Source organism: Sitophilus oryzae, unplaced genomic scaffold (assembly GCF_002938485.1).
Source record: "Sitophilus oryzae breed Bouriz unplaced genomic scaffold, Soryzae_2.0 scaffold_1442_pilon_pilon, whole genome shotgun sequence".
NCBI lineage: Eukaryota > Metazoa > Arthropoda > Insecta > Coleoptera > Curculionidae > Sitophilus > Sitophilus oryzae.
Window position 1 is genome coordinate 6,251,254 of NW_022146107.1, and position 23,166 is coordinate 6,274,419.

Consider the following 23,166-nt stretch of genomic DNA (forward strand, 5'->3'; position numbering starts at 1 on the left):
TAAGAAGAAAATAGGAGTACAGACGGCAACTAACTGTATAATGACCGCCAATATGTTTCTATTCTCGATATTTCAATGTTTCAATCCTTAAGGTGCGTCCATATTGCTCGTGACCCTGCTCGCGCTCCTGCTTCTGATTGTGATTGTGTTGCTTGCGGTTCCTATTTGTCGTGTTTCTCAAGATCTTTCAGCTCGCAAGCAACGGCGCGGCGCCGGCGTCCACATTGTAATGTAGTGCTTGCGTTCGTGCTGTTCGGACATGGACGATACCGAAGTATTTTTAATAGCAGCTGCTAGTGCGATCATTATCAAGGAAGTCTTTGCTGCAGACTCTGCGATAAAGATCCTGGAACAGCGGAGAACATTATATGTCACTGTGAGGCTCTGGATCGCAAGCGACACTAGAGTGACTAGAGAAGCAAGCGACACAATAGAAAGGAGAGAAATACAATAGGTTTCACAGGTCGCAGTGTTTCTGGCACAGGACAGCCCCTTATTATTGAAAAAAAGTGTCAATTTTAGCAGTGTGTTCTTTCTGAATAGCCCTTGTACATTTCATTAGTTTTTCGACTTTTTCTTTTTAGTAAAATAAAAAAGCTGTTAAACGAACAAGCGCCTGCAGAATCAAGAGTGCTGATTCATTTAAAAGCGCTGTTTTTTACCTCCGTGGTAATTCCCTTAAACCGTAGCCGTGGAGCGTTCCTCGTGTTGTTAGTTGTTATTATCGGGCACGATTATTGTAACGTTCTTCGCCGCCACGCAATATACATCGCAGTGATGGCTGTCGAAAGTTCCTGCTGGCCTCAGTAACCCTTCTTTTAGCCGCAATTTATTGCCGCTGCATTTTACAATCAGTCGAAATCGAGTGTACATACGCGCGCTACACGTTTCGGTCTTACAAGACACGTGAAATTGTTTGTGCGCTTCTAACAATTCAATTTGTTGGTGCTAACAATTCGCGCTTTTAAATTGGGATGATGCCTCGATAAAATGTAATAACAAACGCGAGAGAATATTCATTTTTAGATATTTTCACCGGGACTTGGAAGATAATCGTTTAGTTTACATCTTGAAAAGAAATACACACAAGTAAGTTTATTTTTTATTATTAAGTAGAATTGAATCATATGTATTGTTTTATTAAAAAACATTGGGAAATACACTTATATACAGACAAACGATTTGGGTGTTTTAAATAGAATTAATGATAGAATTCAGTAAAGCGGGTGTTCACCCTCTACTCTTAATACACATTTTAGTATTCCAACACACGAATTGTTTGTTACTATGTTAGGAAGCTATATTAGGAATTCAATTTTTAAAATTCATATTTCTAACCGCAATTCGGGCTGATAAATCGGGATGTGTTAAAAACAGACAGAATGTTAATTTTTAGCTATTTCCATGGAGATCTTGAAGAAAATCTTTTAATTTATTTTAAGCAAATATGTAGATAAAAGCAGCATCATTAATTATTATTATTTTTAGATAAAATTAAAATATAAAGATATGATTTGTGTTCAATATTAATAACATTCTACTTATACTACGAGTAATTGGAACATGTTAAGAGAATTTACAAAAGTTATATATATTTTATCATACATTGTAAAAATGTAGGTACGACGAGGTTCTTTTCAATTTCACAAAACCAGTAGTGATTTGTGTCAAAAAAACTGTGATTTCAGAAAAACGACTTCGAAAAAGTTGAAGAAAATATTAGTTACATTAACTGCGTAACTTAATTTAATATCGATGTGTATTCTAGGAAATGATACTAACTAATCATAAAATTTTGGCTGCAATCAAAGTTTATATCGTAGTGTGCGCTATAAATAGTTCCGTCATGGTTCCGTCTATCGACCTCACTTGATGACGCGTTAGTTGTCAGGCCTTTTATAAAGTTGGCGTTGGTGGTAGATGGTAGATGTTTGTACTAAAGTTTATACAAAGTTTACTACACACAAACTATTAAAAATCGCTAAAATTGTCGCTGGTGACCAAATGATGACTCATTGTTTGCCACCAAAACAAAAAAAAAGTCACAAATTCTCCTGCAGCCCGATAGGGGCGTTACATGTCCTTATATTCTTTAGTCATTGGTTGTAGAGGTATGTTAGGAAGTCAGTTTTTAAAATTTCTAATTCTACCAATTCGGACTGATTAATTGGGTTGATTTAGCGACATGTAATATCAAAAACAGACAGAATGTTCAATTTTGGTTATTTAAAATAAATAAACGTAATTAACGTAAAATTAAAATATAAATATATGATTTGTGTTCTATATTAATATCTACTTATACTTACTGGAACGTATTAAGAGAATTTATAAAAGTCACATACATATTTTTCCATTCATTGTTCATTGCGAAAATGCAGGCACTACGAGATACTTTTTAGTGTCACAAAACGTGGTTTGTCTCTAAAAAAGTGTAATTTTTTTACTTTTATAAATTTGGTGTTGGTTGTTGCTATTTCGGACATTTGAGAAAGAAATGGTTTTAAGCAATTTTAACTATTCAGTCTTTTCAGTCTTTGAAGATACAAGGCCCAGTTGTTCATACTCGATTCAGGTTTAAACCAAGTTTATAATTTTAATAGGTTGTTCAATGACTTCGTATCGTTGAAATTAGTTGAAAAATTATATATTTGACAAATAATGCAATTGAGCCAGTTATTTTCGAGCCTTAAACTAGACTTTTAATCAATACTACAAAAAAAATATACCTAAATAGAATTGCCATGTTCAGCGTTTTTCAGAGTTCACTTGAACTCAAGTTTAAGCTATTGTTACCGCGACCTTACAGATCTAGTTCGTTCCCCTTTCTTGAGTTATAACGAGTTATAATTCATCATACAATCTCAGGGCTTTGATTCGCCAGTATCTGAGACGGCTCCACAGAGGCCAGCTCTCCATCTTCGACATCAGCCGTACCAAAGTTTATGGCACGAACGTTTGTCGTCTCGCTGCAATCAGTGATAAGGTGTTCTGGTGTTTCCCCATTTTCCCCACAGAATCTGCATTCGCCGTTGTTTCTCGGTTTCAATCTACTGAGGTGTTCGTTGAGGAGACAGGGTTCTGTTAGAAACCCGAAGACAATCCGAAGATTGCTTTTACTTAAATCAAGGAAACTCTTTGATTTTTCTCGGTCGTAAGTTCTGAGGAACTTTTTCGAGTGTCATAGACCGTTCGTTGGAGGATTCCCATTCCATGTTACGGATGGAGTCTTCCAGATTCTTGAGTTCCGCTTTAAGTTGGTTTCCGCTTAATAATTCAATTTGTTTGTACAAAGAATTTGTTCTTCTATACTGAGATGATGTCTCTATAAAATGAAATAACAAATGCTTAAATGTAATAAGACCCTCTAGCAAAACATTAATGTTTTGTTGTTTTCAATGATATATCCAAGATAATTGATTTGTTGATTTCTAGTAAATACCTATTGAATACACCATTTAATAATATATTTGAACTTACAACTAAAATTGAAAAAATATGAATTTTATTTTATGCATAACAATTTGAAATTTAAAGACAATAATTATGCAGGCACACGATCTGATTATTAATGGGTGTAATTACGATCAATAATGTTAGAATTCAGAAACTATGAGTTTTTTACAATTATTAAGTTTAAAAATGTTATATCTCATATCAAATAATACCGTATGATCGAAAAAAACTGCGTTAGCGACGGCTATGAAATGAAGATCGCTGTCATTTTATATGTAAAATTATATGGGGAATGTAATCGACGCTCATTTCCAAGCCAACTGGACGACGTTTTTTTTTCGATCATACGATATCATATTACGAAAAAAAACGGAGGTATGGCGTGGAAATGAAGATCGCTGTCATTTTATATAATGTAAAATTATATCGATCGTAATTTCTAAGCCAACCGGACGTCGTTTTTTTTTCGTTCGTACTGTAATGGTAAATTAGTATAATGTTGGTAGGGTAACTGTGAATTTTATGATCTTATTATATAATGTGAGTTTTCTGAATATTTATGTCTATTAATTAATAAACAATAATATTACCTTTGAATAGAGTTTCCACACAAGTTTTTGGAAATTCCAGACAAGTAAGCTCTCCGAAATCCAGACAAAATCCGAACTTCGTCGAAAAATAAATTATACATTTATTTATGTAAAGTTAAAAAAAATCAAACCAACCCAACCTGAACCGACAGTGAGAGTTGTAATTCACAGGTAAATTGTATTTTCTGTCGTTGTCGTTAATAGGCAGACGGGCAGACTTTACTTTAGAGGGTAAATTAAAGGCAGTTGAAGAAGAATAAGTGTTCAAGTTTAGGTACTCTTTTAGTTTGTGAGCAGTAGTAAGATTTGTACTGCATACGTTATAAAATGTACTGCATTTCATTAGTTACTACTATTTTTTTGGCAGTATTAAATGCTTAATTTTATTGGTAAAATTAAATATTACACGTTCAAAAAAGTGTGAATAGATCGGGATTATTATTTTTTAAATGGGACACCCTGTATATTATTGCATTTTTGGCTTCCGTTCAGATCACTAAATATGAGTAAAAATATAGTTCGTTAGTTTCACAGATATTAATAAATAAATAATAAATATACAGGGTGGTCCGAACTATATTTCGGAAACTTCGGCAGCATATTCTGCAGATAAAAATAATGTACAGGGTGTAGAAGTTTCATTTTTATTTCGATTTTTTCCAAATAATTTCTGCACTAACGTCAATATTTGGATGAAAATTGGTATCTGGGAGTTTTTTGACATGAGAAATTTGATTTTGATGTCAATATGACTCCTACTAGTAGAGGGCGCCACCTACATATTTTTTAACTTGTTTGAAGAGTAATAACTTTTCGTCCGTACCTGTATAAAACTACTGAGTAAAAAAAATATATATTTACGACGTTTTTTACCTAAAAAATGTCTCTTGGTAAAAATCACTACAAGCATTGGTTTTTGAGATATTTGGAATCGAAATTATCAATACCTGTCATCATTGACATAAATTTTATTAAACTTGATGACTATATAATTATTAGACTGAGATAATAAATTTGAAAGTTTTTTTGTCAAAAGTTCAACAGAAATTGTTCTATCATCATTTTTTCGCAGAAAATTTATGATTAATTTGAAAAAATAAAAATTTCTCAAATTTATTATTTCAGTGAAATAACTATCTACTCAACGTGTTTATTTTTTGTCAATAATGACATGAGAGTTAAATATCTTGAGAACGGTTGCTCGTAGCGATTTTAAGATATATTTTTTACGTAAAAAGTCATAGAGATGTATATTTTTTCTCTCGGTAGTTTTATACAGGTACGGACAAAAAGTTATTAAGCTTCAAAACAATTAAAATACATGTAGGTGGCGCCCTTTACTAGTAGGAGTCATATTGACATCAAAATCAAATTTCTCATGTCAAAAAACTCTTAGACACCAATTTTCATCCAAATATTGACATTACTTCAGAAAATATTTGGAAAAAATCGAAATAAATATGAAACTTCTACACGCTGTATCTCTGAAACTAAGCATTTTTGGACATACATTTATTAGAACTTTTTTACTTATTTTTATCTGCAGAATATGCTGACGAAGTTTCCGGAATACAGTTCGGACCACCCTGTATATTTTTCAGCTTTTCCTAAAAAAATATTATTAAAAATACAAGAACTGTCCTGAAATCAAAACTATATTAGGTATTTACATTAGATAGTGCGTACTTACTTTGCTATAGATATGGTAATGGTAAATCATACAGTATGTTCAAAATTGTATGCCAATTTTTCTAAAATATTAAATATTTTTTTTCCTTTTTTTCAATAGAATATCCTGTATATTATTTTTTCAATAGACGAAGAATTAAAAAATGAACGTTTTTTGTTTTTAGAGTATTTCAAAAAATTTTGAGAACCGCTGGATCTTTTCGGGATTTTCTTTCTTTTAAATTTAATCTACCACCTATGTCGCCATATTATCAGGAATTTATATTTTTTGACTAAAAACTAAAAAAATTTCCAAAATTTTTTTAAAAAAATTCCGAATTTTCAATTTTTTTTACGAAAAAAAAATAATAGTAATGATTTAAGTCAAAGACTTAAGACTTAAAATCATTTTGATTTTAGAAATGACTTAAAAGATGTGTCTTTTTAAAACTGACTTGTTGCAGCTCTGATTCGGATGCATAGAACCTCTACCTTTGAATATATTCTCAACTTATCAGATTTAATTGAGATATCCATTCATTATAATTCAGTTGGTATTTGTGTTACAATTAACTAGTAAATTGTAAATAGTCTTTATTATTGTTATATGTTTTTACTGTTTACTTTTATAATTTATGTGTCCGTTGCACATTCGAAAACCACTGTTTACTCAAGGGCGTTTGCTAATTGAAAGTGGAACTTGTTTATGTAATATTAAAATTTAGGAAAACGGTGCTAATAAGATATTTTTTTTACTTAAACAATGTATATTAATAATATGCAAATACGTTTAATAACTTTTGTAGATTTAAGTTAATACAAATGTTTACATTAATTTAAATATATTTATGTGAGCTGGCCTATTCATTTAATAAGAGGGCTTTAACCTTGTGGATATTATAACATAACTTTTATATTTAAATTATAAACAATAGGTGCGTTGCTGTATAATTTTACTATACTACATGATTGTCTTGGACATTATTCTGCTCTTACTTTCTCCGGAAATTTTTATAACAAGGTAGGTTTATCATTTCCGTATTGTCACATATTTGTTTCTATTTCCCGAATTGTATTTTTAGTGCCGTAATAGTATGTATTATGTGTAGCCTCTTCCTCTTGCCACCGTATACATATAACTATATATACTCAGTGTTCCCTCTATTTAACCCCGTGCCCGTGTGCTGTTTCCGTGCCGTAAGAAAAAGACAATAAAACTCAGCTGCATAAGTCTATTTCACCCGGACATCGATTGAACTGCGATTGCGCCAAACTCCGATTGATTGTTGTTTTAGTTCTGTTTAGATTACTTTTTATTTGTGCGCGTAAAAGAATGATTTTGTTTAGTTTATTGTTTTCAACTAATTTTTGATATTTTTCCAACACCATGATAATGTTATTTATAAATAATAAAAATATAAATAAAATTGAAGGTTAGGTGAAATGTCAGTCAACCACTTCCCTTTAAAAACACGGACCAATGAAAACTCCTTCAGGTAAGGCATGCGCAGTTAAGTGAATATCCGGGATATATGAAATAGACTTATGCATAATTCCATATTTCTCTTTCGCTGTTTGGGCTTCACTTTTTAGAGATTAGGCTGGGTATATATAGTTATATGTATATGCTTGCCACACGTAAGTATTCCAAATATGGTGGAATACTAACCGTTAAAACAAAAAAGTTCATACCGGGTCGTGCAAACTGTTACCTCAACTGTAATCTTCAGAGATATTAATAAATAAAAAACACATTTTTCTAATCCAGTAAATGAAGGTTGAAACCACTTAATTCGTCGACCGAGACTTTTTCGACGAATTGTGTACCTTTTGGGGAGAAATTGTAACGCCGTGCATGGCTGGCTTTGGCCAAAAAAATAGCCCCAAATGACCGAAACATCAGTTTTTGGCAAATATCTGCCAAAATATGCAATTTACAAAATTTTTCTTGAAATAAAAAATAAAGCTTAGGTAATTTCCTACAAAAATGATTCTTTCCATTTTTTACGTAGAATTAGTAGTTTTCGAGATATTCCGCCTCGAAGATCCTTCAATTTTCTCTTCAAGTCTTAACGCTTATAAGCGTATCTAACGCTTATAAGCCTATTATATATATATATATATCAGTGTTGTAAAATCCATTAAATGTGTATGTCTCTTTGCAAAAATTGTGACGACTTTGTTGATATGTTTGTGTTATGTGTGTGGAAACCAATTTGGATATATTCTCTTCGCTAAGATTTCAGAATGAAAATGATAAGTTGTAATAAGTAAACAATCTACGTTCAAGTAATAAATTTTGATAAAGACCCTACCAGGTCGAAACGTCATGAAATATTTAATATAAAAAAAACCGTTTTTCTCATTTTTACCTGACCTAAAGCCAAGAAAAAATTAAATAAAATATATATATATATATATATATATATATATATATATATATATATATATATATATATATATATATATATATATATATATATATATATATATATATATATATATATATATATTGATTGATAGGAAAATTTGTTTATTAACTCAGCTAAAATTTAATATTGTTTGATGACTCAAACTTCATTTAAAAGGTAGAATCTACAGCTATCACATTTTGGAACTAGAATGATAATAAAAAAAGGGCAAACATTTCTTGTTTGCCCCTTGTTGCCCCAAACAGAAACTTATTCATATTTTCACTAATAATAGCTTATTTGTTAAGATTTTTTTAACAGGTGTTTTTTTAGCACAGTTCTTAGAGTTTCTTTAAGCAAAATTTATTTAATCACATAAAAAGAACTATTCATGAGTGGCTTTTTCCACTTTTTTGGGGATTTCCCGAAAGGGTCGTAAACAAAAGAAAATTGCATAATTACGAATTAGTAGAATTGGTTTGTTGTTACGAACAACTTTACGAAAAAAAGTGTCAGGATCATACTTATAACTAAGGACCCAATCTTCCATTTGGCGATCATGAAAATCAGTAGGGTTCGTTAAGATACAGGGTGGTCCGTTAAAAAAACAAGAAAAATTATATATAAGCAACGTACAAGTGAGATATGTGCAGTCTTATTGTAAGTACCTACAGTTGCATCCAAGTGTAGTTGGTCCAAGCACACTTGGACCGTGTCAATTCGCTTTTAGCCGATCTATCTACAAATATGATTTTCTTTAAAGTTCTATTAATTATTAATGATTCCCGAGTTACAGCTTACACTGCTTGCAGTCGTCCTATATCATTGGACCACTGTGTACAATACATTGGGAATAGTGGGTAAATACTGGTGAATTCTTATATAAATACAGATTAAGTATAATAAACCCAAGGCTGCACTTCTGCTCGGAGACAATAATCAGACAGGTCTGAGGTCTGGGTGAAAAATGCAGTTAATGTTCTGCATCACAATGATAATACCCTTGTTTATATATTAATTTTTATACATAATCAAGGATAATACCTTATAATAAAAGAGCATTATTTTCATCTGGGAGCAACACCACTGCGGCTTATCTATTTTATACACCAGTGACGGCGCGTGGGTAAATACTTTGGGGTTCACAACCTTGGAAAAAGAAAGCGACCACTCTCAAAAAGATTCCTTTTGGCATGGGCGTAACTAGGCTTTGATTTAGGGTAAGGCAATAAAAATTGTTAAAAGTTCTTCTCCAGAATCAATAATTTTGTTAATGCACTTCGCTAAACTGTTTTTACTTAACTACCTAAGCCCCAACATTAATGTATCAAAGGAGGGTACCTTTGAATATATTCCTATTGCTTTTACCGCAGCTCCAATATAAATATGGCTTAAGGCCATGTTTAGGCCGTGTATATGTTGGAGCTGTAATATACAATAAAAGCAAAGAAACTACAGGGACGTATGGACATGTATTTATACGAAAATCGCCGAATTACTCATCGCTGCAATAAAAACACTTGCATGCAAAATGTATTTTATTTCGTTGCTTCGCTAGTATATTTGCTTTTAAAGTTCACAGATCCAACATAAGCACGGCCTTACTATTTCAATATCAAGATTTACAAGGTATTTTTTCAACATATCTATTATTCTTGTTAAACTCAAGAATAATGAGCTCATCTCCACTCAGTATTAATATATCGACATTGATAGACATAAAAATTATGCTATCTTTGTAGTATTAAAATTTCTGTTCAGTAGAATATTGATTTGAATTACAAAAAATTGGCGCCGGGAGGCACGTATAGCCGCCCATACTAAAATATGTTAATAAAAAGTTGGTAGGCAGTGCTTTTAGTTTCAAAGTAAAGGAATTTTTCCAATTTTGGTTTGGCAAAAATTTTTAACCCCCTCCCATACCCAACATAAAATATAAATTACCAACCCTCCACACCCACCAAAAACTAATAGCCAGATTCTCGGGTGCCACAGTATTTTTGTGCCAAATTTGGTTAAAATCGGTTTAGCTGTTTTTGAGTTATCGTGTTACAGACGGACAGACAGACAGACAGACAGACACCATAAAAATATTTTTATGACCCAAATAACTCATTTTGAATGAAATTAAAAAAACTTTTTTTTGCCGATCTTAATAGCCTACCATACCTGTTGGTATGGTCGGCTAAAAATTATACATGAGCCAGCCAGTTATGGTGGGGCAGCTATTTCACGTTGTCTCATCGTGGGTACTCCCATGCTTTTGGGCTAACAAATCGTCAATGTAAGACTTTAAATTAAAAATTAAGGGCACCATCTTTTATATTAAAAAAACTCCGACTATAATTCGTTGTCTTTAAAATATATTACCTATAGCTAAGATAAGTTACAAAAAGTACAATTCTGACAGGTAAAGCAACCTCAAAAATACATATATTGCAACTAAAGCAACTTTAATACATTTTTTTGGAAGCTCTCCTGATTTTAATGTAAATAATATATGGCATGATAGTAAATAATATAAATGTCCGATGATCTTTTAATATAAGGAACCTTCACCCAGAAGGCGAGGGCATTCTTACATAAATGCATCTATGAAGCGATCTGTGATTTCTAGGAAACGTGGGATTTTTCATTTACAGATCCACATGATCTTAAAAATAATTAATTCTCTTCACTGAACGGTATAAATTTGTGAATTTTTTTCTTTTAATGTAGTACTGTTTATACTGCCTTTTTTTAATACACTTAGTAGTAACTTAAATATACGTTTATATTAAACGCCAAATATGCTTCTTTCAAAGTCTTTATTTCATTATGTATAAATTGAAAAACATATTAGTTGTTTTGAGATGAGTTAATCGACAATTTAATAGTTATTACTTCAACTATTTGTTATTTATTATTTCTCTTTGATTATCTACTCACCATTAGCACGTTTATAAATAACGATAAATGTAAATAACGTTGAAGTTGAAGAATCTAATAAGAATTCTTGCGTAAGACCATCTTTTATACATTTTTACCAAGAGAGAAACATGTTTCTTTTATACTTCCCAGAAGCATCACGAATTTGTATTACCTTCGCTATTGTATTATTCATATAGTTATTTATTTTGTATCACACTTTAATTTTAATAAAATATGCGCACATTTTTTTAGAAAATGCTTAGAAGACGAAATTATGTAAAAACTGTATTTACTTATGATATTCTTGTCTGTCCAAGCAATTCTTCAAACTATTTTACTATTTTTAGTTCTGAAGTTCTACAATTTTGAAAGAGCTTTAAATGAGCATCTAAAAATTTTGATATAAAGTTATTGATTATGTTTCTAACTACTAGGTATAATTTCATATATTATGGTATTTGTGATTTGTCAATTTTAGAGCAATACCATAATCAAAAAATCAAAAAAATACAGCATATATTTAAAAACTACCACTTTAGTGTAATGAGTAATGAGTATCTAAAAATGTTGATTTAAAGTTATTGATTATTACAGTTGAGGGTTGGAACCTTTGGTGTTACACAGCAAAATAAAAACACTAAATCACCACAATACACCAAAACACTTTTACTTTTAGACTGGACGCGCGTTTCGCTAACCATGTTAGCATCATCAGCAGATGATTATAAACTAAGTAAGAGTTTATTATTAATTAATATTGATTATGTTTCAAAAGCTATTAGGTATAATTTATTATATTATGGTATTTTTTAAATGTGAACTTAGACACAGTTTAAGGAATAATATTATACAAGGTGTCCCAGAAATAAGCAAGTAGTTTTTGACTTATTTGAAAAACGATAAAGAGAAAATATGTTTCTTTTATCAAGATCTACCACCCCTTAGAAATAATTAGAAGATTTTTCTACCACCCCTAAAAATACTTGCACTTATTTCTGGGACACCCTGTATATTCCTTTACTATATGATTTTAGTGAAATATTAAAATATGGATTATTATATGAAACTACTTTGGTGGAACGCATGGGTGCAATACTGAGCCATCCATATATCGTTATCATTATTTAAAGATCATGTATCGACTTATACATACATATATATTGATTCCCTGCTGTACAAAGTATATTAGGTTAGGTTAGGTTTTTGTATTTGATCTCTGAGAATACTGGTGACTAATTAATAAAAAGCTAATTAATTAAATAGTAAAAGTTAAATTACATTTTCGTTTTTTACTACAAGTAGGAGTCATATTGAGTCATCAAAATCAAATTTCTCAATTCAAAGAACACCCAGACACCAATTTGCATCCAAATATCGGCATTAGTTCCGAAGTTATTTTGAGAAAATCGAAATAAAAATGATATTTCTACACCCTGTATCTTCTATAAACGAAGCCTTTTAGAACATACCTTTTTACGAGCTTTTTTACATATTTTTATCTGCAGAATATGCTGACGAAGTTTCTCGAATACAATTCGGACCACTCTGTATAGTGCCAATGTATTGTTCAATGTTTTGGCAGGCTTTTCTCCTTGTTAATTTTTCTATTTAGTTACTTACTAGTTTTTTGTTTGTCTACTTTTCTCTTTGTAGCTTTCTAGATCTTCTTCTATTTTTGGTCATCCATTTTTCGTGTCCTTTTTTTCTTTTATTTCCTTTGTTGTCTCACTGAAATCGTATTTATTTATTGTGTAGCCATCTTGTTCTCCTAGGCTTCTAATGCGGCCTGTTTTTGCTGACGTTAATATATGCTTCTGGACTTTTGTTATATTTCCAAACTGATACAGTTATAAGACAATATTTTATTAATTTTAAAGTAAAAAACTATTTTAAAACGAACAATTCAGTGAAGACAACAAACATTTCCAAATAATAATTCAATATAAAAAGTACGAAAGCTAATTTTAAACGAAAAACACCGTCTACAAACATACATTACAATAAACGGACATGTGTATGACACACCGTTAACATTATATTCTAGTCACATGATATAAGTTTGGAATGACGGGATGCAATTATCATCAGAGTTTAGTTCAAGAGACGTTTTTTCAAGCTTATCTTTTATTTAAAGGTTGCCGTTGATTAAATCAGATGTAAAAAGGGTATTGCTAAGAAAATGTTGATGTACATTAATACAGTATGCACACCGTCTAATGAATAGAAAATACATTACAGTAGACATAGAAATGAGAAAAAATTACCCAAAAAGGGAGGAAAGTTACATTTTCTTATTATTTGATATTCACAGCAATATTTATTAGGGTGTCCGTTATTTACAAAGTTGATAATTTCTCCCACGACGGCGACGCCCTCTACATTTTTAGTTTATTGTCTAAAAAAAATAACAGACCATTGTAAACCCTTAATATTCACAATAAACCTTGCCGCAAAGACGATTGTTGTTGTAGGGTATCGTATGAAAGGGCTTCATTGGCACAAGTTTAGACAGATTTGTAATTATGTTTAATAATTAATCTTAATATTTAATTTTTAATTATTACCTACAAATATGTTGTACGGAATCCTTGGTAGGCGAGTCCGACTCGCACTTTCTCTAGTAATCCTAAATTTGATCTGAAACTGGAATTATTCTGATAAATCAAATTTACTCATAGATATACATTTACTCATAGGTATACAGGGTGATTCTTAAATAACTGCAAGTATTTTTAGGGGTAGTATATTTCGACTGCAGGAATACGTCTATGAGGTCTGAGGTCTTTTTCGCACAAAAAAGATGTTGAAAATCATGCATTTTCTTGAAATTTTCAAACTTGAATAACTCGATTATTTTGGATTTATTTAAAAAACGGTAAAGAGAAAATATGTCTCTTTTGTAGAGCTAGCTACCCGGCTTGAAAATATTTGCACTTATTTAAGACTCACCCTGTATATATTTATTATATCTTTCTATTTTTAATATTAGCAGCCGTTCTGAAAACAGGTATTCTATAATTGTTTTATCTTGTTATTTGCTTCTAATCTCTGTATCTACAAAGAAGTCGCAAACGACTTTCATTTTAATGGATTTGGTATTTCCTCGTGGGTTTTACCATTCGAGGAGGGACTTTCTCATCTTTTCATGTCACGATACTGGCATTAAACGACTTCTTAGAAAAATCATCGTTTGTTGGAGAAAAACTTTTACTGTTGGAAAGTGTAAATCTCGGTGTAAATTAAATGGAAAAAATAGATAGAAAATATGAAATCTGTGATCCCGTTATTTGCGATGAACTGCTATAAAACTTAGTGCATCTTTCCACTCCATTGGGCAGGGAAATTTAGCTAAGACAGTAAATAAAAAATAGTAATGTGGTCTGACTTTATGTGTAACACTGATAGAACATATTCAAATGAAATATTAGATAAAGTATGTCTACTTGATCTGTGTCTATGAAAGGAATTTCAAGAATTCCGACACAATATTGGAGTATGATTTACAATAATTTACAGTAAAACACATTTAAATATAAACAGCAATATATTTTATAGATCGCTACACACCCTAATCACATTTGGACTTGAAAATGTGTCGAATTTTTATTGACGAGGCGCGTTGTCTAAAAACGGTAGAAGACCAAGCTTGGAGAACAGTCATTTTACGTTATTAAACATTGAAAAAATAAAACTTATTGGGTATTTTTGAAATTTTCATTTAAGTATTGTTATCCAAAATATTTATGACACGCCCATGAATTGCCGGCTAACAGAGAATTTCCTCCCCCCCCCCTTACGTTATACCTTGCATGCAGCTACAGAAGGTATGCGATGTGTACTGTACATATTGTATTAAAATTGAAGATTTTCATTATATCATTCATAATAATTCTCATATCTGTATAAATTTGTAAAATGAGGCGACCCAACAAATCCGATGTATCAACTCATCCATTACCACCTAAACAATATCTCTTTGATCTTAAAATATGGTTGTACATCCTGTATTGAATTATACATAGCATTGTATAATTTCAAAGGAAGCGATGTAACTCTAAACGGAAACTTGTTCAAAGACTGCAATCGAATTTAAAGCAGATTTTTGCAATAGCTGCGAAATTTTGCAGTGGGTGGAAAGTTAAAAAATTGTTAAAGTCGATGATGTTGAAAATAGTTCTTTCTTAAATACCTCAATTATAATGCGATTTAAGTTAAGTAGAGGATTTGATCTTAAATAAGATAAAAGCTGTTTCAATTAACTGGTATTTCGTGTTAAGGTTAACGCTGGCATATGGCGATAAAATAAATGACCCAATTTAATATTTTCACTTAAAATATGATCAAATTAATGAATTAAGTAGCAGGAATGGCCCTCTTAACCTATTCGAACTAAATAAACTATATATAATTTTAAATTTGCAATATGATATTTCCTCAATTCAGTTTCATCATTTTTCATCAATTTCAATTCAATTCATTTGCTCACTAGGTACTTCTAAATAAACTTGTTGCAAGTTGCAAGGCAATAATGTTAAATAGGCAGGACTGCTTCTTAATGCCATGACACAGGCGATAGGATGTGCGTTCGTCAATTTTTACTGCGCTAGTATATGTCAGTGCAGGTCTCAATCTCACTTCCATTCCTTTGCGCATGAATATATTAATTTCCCATAAGGGTTTAATGGACAAACTTGGTGGTCCAGTGCAAAAGAGACAGAGTACCTATCACTTAGATCCTGGTATATTCCAAGTTTCTAGTCTTCAATATCAAATGTAAAATGTAATATCGCATACTTAAACTTATGATGAAAAGAAAATCATACACGTCATTTTAAAACATTTGTAACATCCATATACGAGTATAGACCGACTGTATGTACATGTCTAGAAAGAATTTTAAACATTAATGCATTACCTGTATTTAATTATCGGTATTTTAGGTAAGACTTGTTTCTTTTTAGATAGATTCGAGGACAAATTATAATTAGAATCTTTAAGCTGCCTTGAAATGGTCTTTATAGGTACTATAAAAAAATATAAAGAATTTGTTTACCAATCTAGTAGCCACACTTTCTATTTATATATATATATATATATATATATATATATATATATATATATATATATATATATATATATATATATATATATATTTAAGTACGAGTACTAAGTGATCACTCAAGTTAATATGGTGCTTTTTCATTTACATATCTCGATATAATAATATATATATAATATAATTTATTACTACAAAAATTATACCATAGTTATGATTATATCCCAGACTAAAAGTTATTCTGTGATTATACTTATCAAATCAGATCATTTTTTTTTATTAGGCCCCAATATACAAAATATGCTTTGGCTGAATAATAAGGAGTGCACTGCGATTATAAAACCGATTCACTGATTGTCAAAGGCATCAGTGTGACACACTCCCTGTAAAAAATAACAGAATTTCATTTTTAATACAATAATTACAATAAATAAGCCCGTAAGAAAAACAGACGCCCACCGGCAAAGCAAAAATAAACCCCGAGCTCACAGAACAAAGCGTCTGCAAGACAATTCAGTAATGTTAAAAAGTATATAAATACAATTTCAGCACATACACAAATATTTTCCAAAATTGTGAAGCTGAGCAGTGAGCCAGTCAAAACTATATCAAATTAAAGGTCCGGTCACCATAGTTAAACTAACAAAAGAGAAGCCAAAACAACAAAGGAGAAAAGATAAAACTAGAAATAAGTTCTATATTATATTCGATCGTAAAACCCCCAGCAAATTATTCTTAACATATTTATTAAAATAAAATGTGATTTAAAGCATTTAGCACTGATTGGAAGAGAATTCCATAATTGCGGCGCAAGAAAAGAAATCGATTTCTGAAAGCCAACTGTCCTATGTTGAGGTATTCTGAAACAATGTAAGTTTCTTGTTACACGAGTGTGTTCAAAAGGTATAAACAATGATTTCAAATAAGGCGGTTGGCCAGTTTGTAAGATACGGTAGATAAGTAAACATATGAAGTTTTCGCCTATTTACCATAGACAGAATATCAAATTGATTTAAATATGGCGTAATATGTGTACAAAATGAGATATTATACGAAAATCTCATGCAGGAATTTTGAAGTTTTTGAATGGATATGGCAACCATTTGAGTCAATGAAGAGCCGTATACCACATCTCCGTAATAAAACAAGGACAAAATTTCTTATAATAAACCAAACCTTTTAGTCGCATATATGCAATGTTCAATTTATTTTTTACATGTATATCAAATTTTAAATTAGAGTCAAAATATATGCCGAGATTTCTAGCGTCCTTAACTATTGGTATTTTAGTATTATTATATCAAGATTGTCTGATAGATAATTGCGAATAGTCTGATTATTTCCAAGCAACATAATACACCATTTGGATGCATTTAATTTTAGATTATGTTCCATTGAATATTTGTATATTATGTTATTAATATCTGTTTTAAACTTTTTTTCAGATGGTTTTAAATTATCAGATGCGAAAGCGCAGTAAATTTGTGAGTCGTCTGCCTACTGTTGTAATGTAGAAAACTCTATTTCTTTATTCATATCGGCAACATATAATAAAAATAGCAATGGCCCTAATATGGATCCCTGAGGAATTCCACATGTCATAGAAACGTAATCTGACTTTAATTGATGATTCCGCCCTGTCTTACTTGAACGCAATGCAGACGATTAGAAAGATAATTTTTAAAAAACGTTAAAGATTTTTCTGATAATCCGAAGTAATGGAGTTTAGCTAGATATCATAATTTATAGTATCAAATGCCTTGCTAAAATCAAGCAAAGCAAGACAGGTGGTTTTTTTGTCTTCCATATTTATTCGAATGTCGTTCACCAACTTTACAAGACATGTGGTTGTACTAAATTTTTTTCTGAAACCGGATTGACACTCTGGCATTATTTTATTTTCGGTAAAAAATGAAAATAACTGCGACATCATATGGAGATAACCTAACCAACTAACCTAACCAAAATTATGTGGGGAATGTTATCGATTGTCATTTTCATGCCAACTTGATGCTGTTTTTTTTTCGATTATACGGCATATTAAAGCATTTTTAAAACGGGGAATTTAAATACATAATCTTGAAATAAAATAATATATATACTGAGTGACATTGAAAATGCAAAATTTATAAAAAGTCATCAAAGTATGCCCACTAGACCAAAATATGTGTATCCGTTTTTCATATCGGTTAATGTACATAAAATAAGCACATTTATCGATAAATTAAAAAATATTTTTTGACACAAAGAAGAAATAAATAATGTCTATACCTATCAGTGGCGAAATACCCATAAAGGATTTTTTTTTTGGAAAGAAGAAATGTTAAGACGAAATTATATATCTGCTCTGTTTTGACAATTTCATTGACAATACCCAAAACCTTCAAACTAAACAACAATGGATCAAAAAGTCAATTAAATAAAAGTAAATACACTCGGAAATACTCTGATGGCCATCAAGGCTTTCGTCGAGTTCATTATACAGAAGCACTTTCCTTTTTAAATGATTACCCATTATTAAGTTACAGACTGTGATTTATTGTATTATTATTTAACAATTTCAAGGTAGATCACATTGAATTTATACGGAAAACCATGAAAAAGGCGCAGGTAAAATCAGCGAAGTGTAGATTTAGCTGGTTTTTATTCGAAAGTATCATATCACATCTGCGGACATAAATCAAGGTGTTTCAGTACCTTTAATAAATTTTTAATATTCATTGGGAGAAGTGAGGTTGTTCACCTTTGATAGCGAGATGATTTACAGAGACGTAATATAATTATTTATATAAATAAATTTAGGAAGCTATTTGTTATTATATTATGATATTAGTTAAACCGGAAAACGGAACCCGAAGGTGCGTCCACATCGTGATCCTGCTCGCGCTCTTGCTTCTGATTATGCTTGCGTTGTTTGCGCTTCCTGTTTGTCGTGTTTCTCAAGATCTTTCGGCTCGCAAGCAACGGTGTCCACATTGTAATGTAGTGCTTGCGTTCGTGCTGTTCGGACATGAATATGAATGATACCGAAGTATTTTTAATAGCGGCTGCTAGTGTAGATATATTACGAATTTTTTTGGAACTTTAGTTTCGGAGATATTCATTTAATCGGACATTTTTAAAAAAAATAATTTTATTTTTCAGAAACTATTAGAGATAGAGTTTACCAAAAATGCTTTTTATAACTACTAGTGGGTAAATGAATTTGTAGATATATTACGACATTTCTTGGAACTTTAGTTTCGGAGATATTAATTTAATCGGACCTTTTTAAAAAAATTAATTTTATTTTTCAGAAACTATTTGAGACAGAGTTTACCAAAAATGCTTTTTACATCTACTGGTGGGTAAATGAATTTGTAGATATATTACAACATTTCTTGGAACTTTAATTTCGGAGATATTAATTTAATCGGGCCTTTTTAAAAAAATTAATTTTATTTTTCTGAAACTATTTAAGACAGAGTTTACCAAAAATGCTTTTTATAACTACTAGTGGGTAAATGATCATTATTGCAAAACGAAGGAGACAAAGAGAAAAAAAGGGGGTGTTGGATGTCTAATAATTTCAAAAGTAGATCTCAGCATAGTGAAAGTAAATTTCTAAGCGATTTGCAAATAGACAAAATGTTTTTTAATAATTTTTATCGCATATCCGCTACTCATTTTGAAAGACTTATTAACTTAGTTGGTCCCGGTTGGTATAGAAAGAAAAAATACAACTTTTAGGAAGTGTATTCCGGTTAAATAAAGAGTTAAAGAAAGATTGGCTATAATATTAAGATTCCTTGCAACTGGAGACTCACATACCAGGTTGGGTTATTTATTCAAAGTTTCCAAGCAAAGCATTTCAAAAATAGAACCAAGCGTATGCCAAAATTTAAATAAAGTTCTCAAAAATTAGATTAAAATAAGTAGGCAATATATTTAATATTATTAATCCAAGAACAAAACACAAATATTTGTAATTCTGAACCAAAGAAAAAACTAAGAAAAATCATGGTAATATCATTATACTGCAGTACAGCGCTTTCAGATGGAGCACATCCGCGCTGTTTTTGTGCTGCTTGTTTTTTTCAAGATAGCCGTCAAATGAAATCATCCAGACGGAGCATACGTGACCCATGTGAAATTGTTCATTTAAACTCATGGAACTCGCTGAAAGCGCTGTTAAATACCGAAGCCTATGCATGAAACCAAACTAAAAAGTAAACAAACAACACAAATAGCTCAAGCGCTTCGAACTGCCGTAAAGCATGCTCGCATTGCTCCCAAGCGTTTCTTTGATGTACCGCGACAGAGTCGAACAGTCGACACAGGCATTTTATGTGACCGCAAGCACGTGGAGCATCGCGAGCGCCGCGAACATCTCGCTCCGACTCTTGCCATGTTTTTCGTGTTTCACTTGTTCATTCGGCCTGCTCGCGAGCAATGTGGACGCACCTTTATAGGATCACTTTGTTGTCTGTCCATCCGTCCGTCTGTCAAATCAGTCTGTTAAATCATAACGCAATCAATCATCGAGGTTAAGCAACAGTAGATATGCGCGGTCATAATTGTATGGACGACCAAACCTTTTGTAGATTTTTTAACTTTTATTAATTTGTACAGAAGAGAAAAATATAAAGAGAAAAATATAAAAAAGTCGTATATTTTTATCACCAAAAAATAGGGTCTTTATGCAAGGAACGGCGCCGGCGCACGGCGCACAGTGATGCCGAAAACGCGAAAAGTGGCAAAAAATAATTTCTCAACTTACTACTAAATTTTTAAAAATTATTTTTGTTAAATGTGGTTTTCTAAGTATATAAGTGATGTCTTGAATTCAGAAAATTGAATTATGTATACAGAGTGTACTTAAATTGGCTGTAAAAAATAAAAAAATGGGTTGTAAAAAATTTAATTATATTATTTTGTCTTTAATTGCATATTAATTTAATACTCTATTCTTTGTAAAATTTAAAAAATCAAAAAAGTTTGTGTAAACACAAATAAATATACAGGGTTTTATTTTCAGCCCCTTACAATAGAATTAGCATTTCGTTTTTAATATAATTAATCCTTTTTTCAGAACTAGTTACCAATAAGCATTACTTAAATTCAACTTAAAAAGGATATTTTTATTCATTTTCATGAGAAAAAAATAGAAACTAAATACATCTGTATATTTTATGTAGTTAGTATTCTTGGAAGTAACACCAAAACATCTAAAAGACTCTAAGAGCGCTCTTTTCGCATTAGATGTAATCAGTTGTTCACTTACAACCATTTAATTTTAGTTATATTTTTAAATGTTCTATAATTTGGAAATATCTGTAATTACCTGTGGTAAAAATATTATACTTGGATTATAATTAGAACTTAGTTACAAGAATTTAATACGCAAGAAAAAGAAACTAAAAATTATCCTAAAGCTTCTAGATAAGATGGATAATATATTTAAGATGGATTTAGCAAAGGGATAAAAAAAATAGAACAATTTAATCTATAATAAGTTATGGAGCCTCAGGATACTGTTCTATTTTACTTGACAGGAGAAGTCTCTTTATTTTAATTGACAGGTGATCTCTTACTATATCCGAGAAAATTAGTATCTAGAAGGTGCATGACATTATATTGATAAAAATTGTTGACTGAATATTGACGCATCATAGACACATTGACACGTCTTTGTAGTTTATATTAACAATAATTATTCAAAATTAATGAGATTTCTAATAATATTAAATTTAATGTCATATAAGCACAAAACGAATAAAAACTTATTAGGCTTAACTGGGAAAAGCTAGTTAAAATTACACATTAAAAATTATTTTTAAATTTGAATACTTGTATATCGAAAATTAAATTGAATAAGAGAAAATATATTACAGTTTTCTTTCTAAAACTATTTAAAAATAACCAACAACAATATTTGACAGCGCCTAAGAAACACCCAGTAATATACTGTCATACGCTTAGGTCATACGTAATTTATTTTGGGAAACTAAATCATGGTTTTCGGGAGAGTTAGGCAACCTAAAGGGTATTTGTGGGTTAATGTTGGTCATGAAACTTCGTAGTTATGAAGAAAAAAGGCTAATAATTGTAACCTACATCATATTTTTTTGGAGCAATTAGGAGCATTTTGTATTAGCTTACATAAAATGTGATTTTAGATTAAGCCGTTCTTAATTACATCAAGGTCTTTATTGATTTTTTTTTATGGTACCAGCGAAGTTAAAACTAGAATTACCATGAGGAAAAACAGTTGAAAACATTGTACTTTCTCAGAGTACCATCAGTTTTTAGATAATTTATCACCAACGTTAAACGCACTAATTTAATTTAATCAAAATTTAATCAAAATATTTTAGCTTCAGCTAATAATCTTATAAGCTCGAACATTTCTTATAAGGGATTAATAATGGACCCGTTTTTATTCAAAAATCTTCACGATTATGAAAATATGGACTATTAGGAACTATACGAGTGAAATTATAATTAAAAAAAATACTTCTGATATTTTGATTTTCTGCCACTATTGGGAACTTCTGCATCACTATGCGGCGGCCCAAATTTAGAATTGAGTTAACCGTGTCATTTGCATGGGGGGTCGTTTTTTATAATGTATGAAGTTTTCGATTTATGACGAAACCTTTTCTAAAAAAGTATAGGCTTTGGAAACTGAATTTGGGGAAAAGCTTCGAAAGAAACTGCGATAAGTACTCGATTTCTGAACTAATTATAATATTATGTACTTACAAATTTGTACGAAACACTCGGTGGGAGAGTCCGACTAGCACTTGTCCGTTTTTGTTATTATTAAAGATTGGTAAAATTAAGTAACACAGTTACTTTTTGGATGTCTAAATAAAACCAGGTCCAACATTATAGTACATTCAGTCGCCATTGCAGGAGAGCGGGATGTACGCCAAACGATGTGAGAAGATCTTGATTATCCATTTTATTTAATCTTCACTCACCACCTTACTGACAGTGTTTCCATCGGACGGTGGCCAGTCCAGTTCTTTATATTAAGTGTCTATTTTATTTGGTCAATTTATCTGGTTTGTTCAAATAAAATTTATCTGGT

At 31.0% G+C, this 23,166-nt stretch overlaps 1 protein-coding gene across 1 annotated transcript in view; it reads left to right on the forward strand.

Moving 5' to 3' along the window:
* Positions 1–680: 680 nt before the first annotated feature.
* The window catches only part of LOC115877145 (zinc transporter ZIP1-like), a 47,524-nt gene continuing 25,038 nt past the window's right edge, over positions 681–23,166 (forward strand). Inside the window, exon 1 of the mRNA XM_030893296.1 lies at positions 681–1,089. The gene's annotated coding sequence lies outside the window, so the exon portion shown is untranslated. The remainder of the gene's footprint in view (positions 1,090–23,166) is intronic.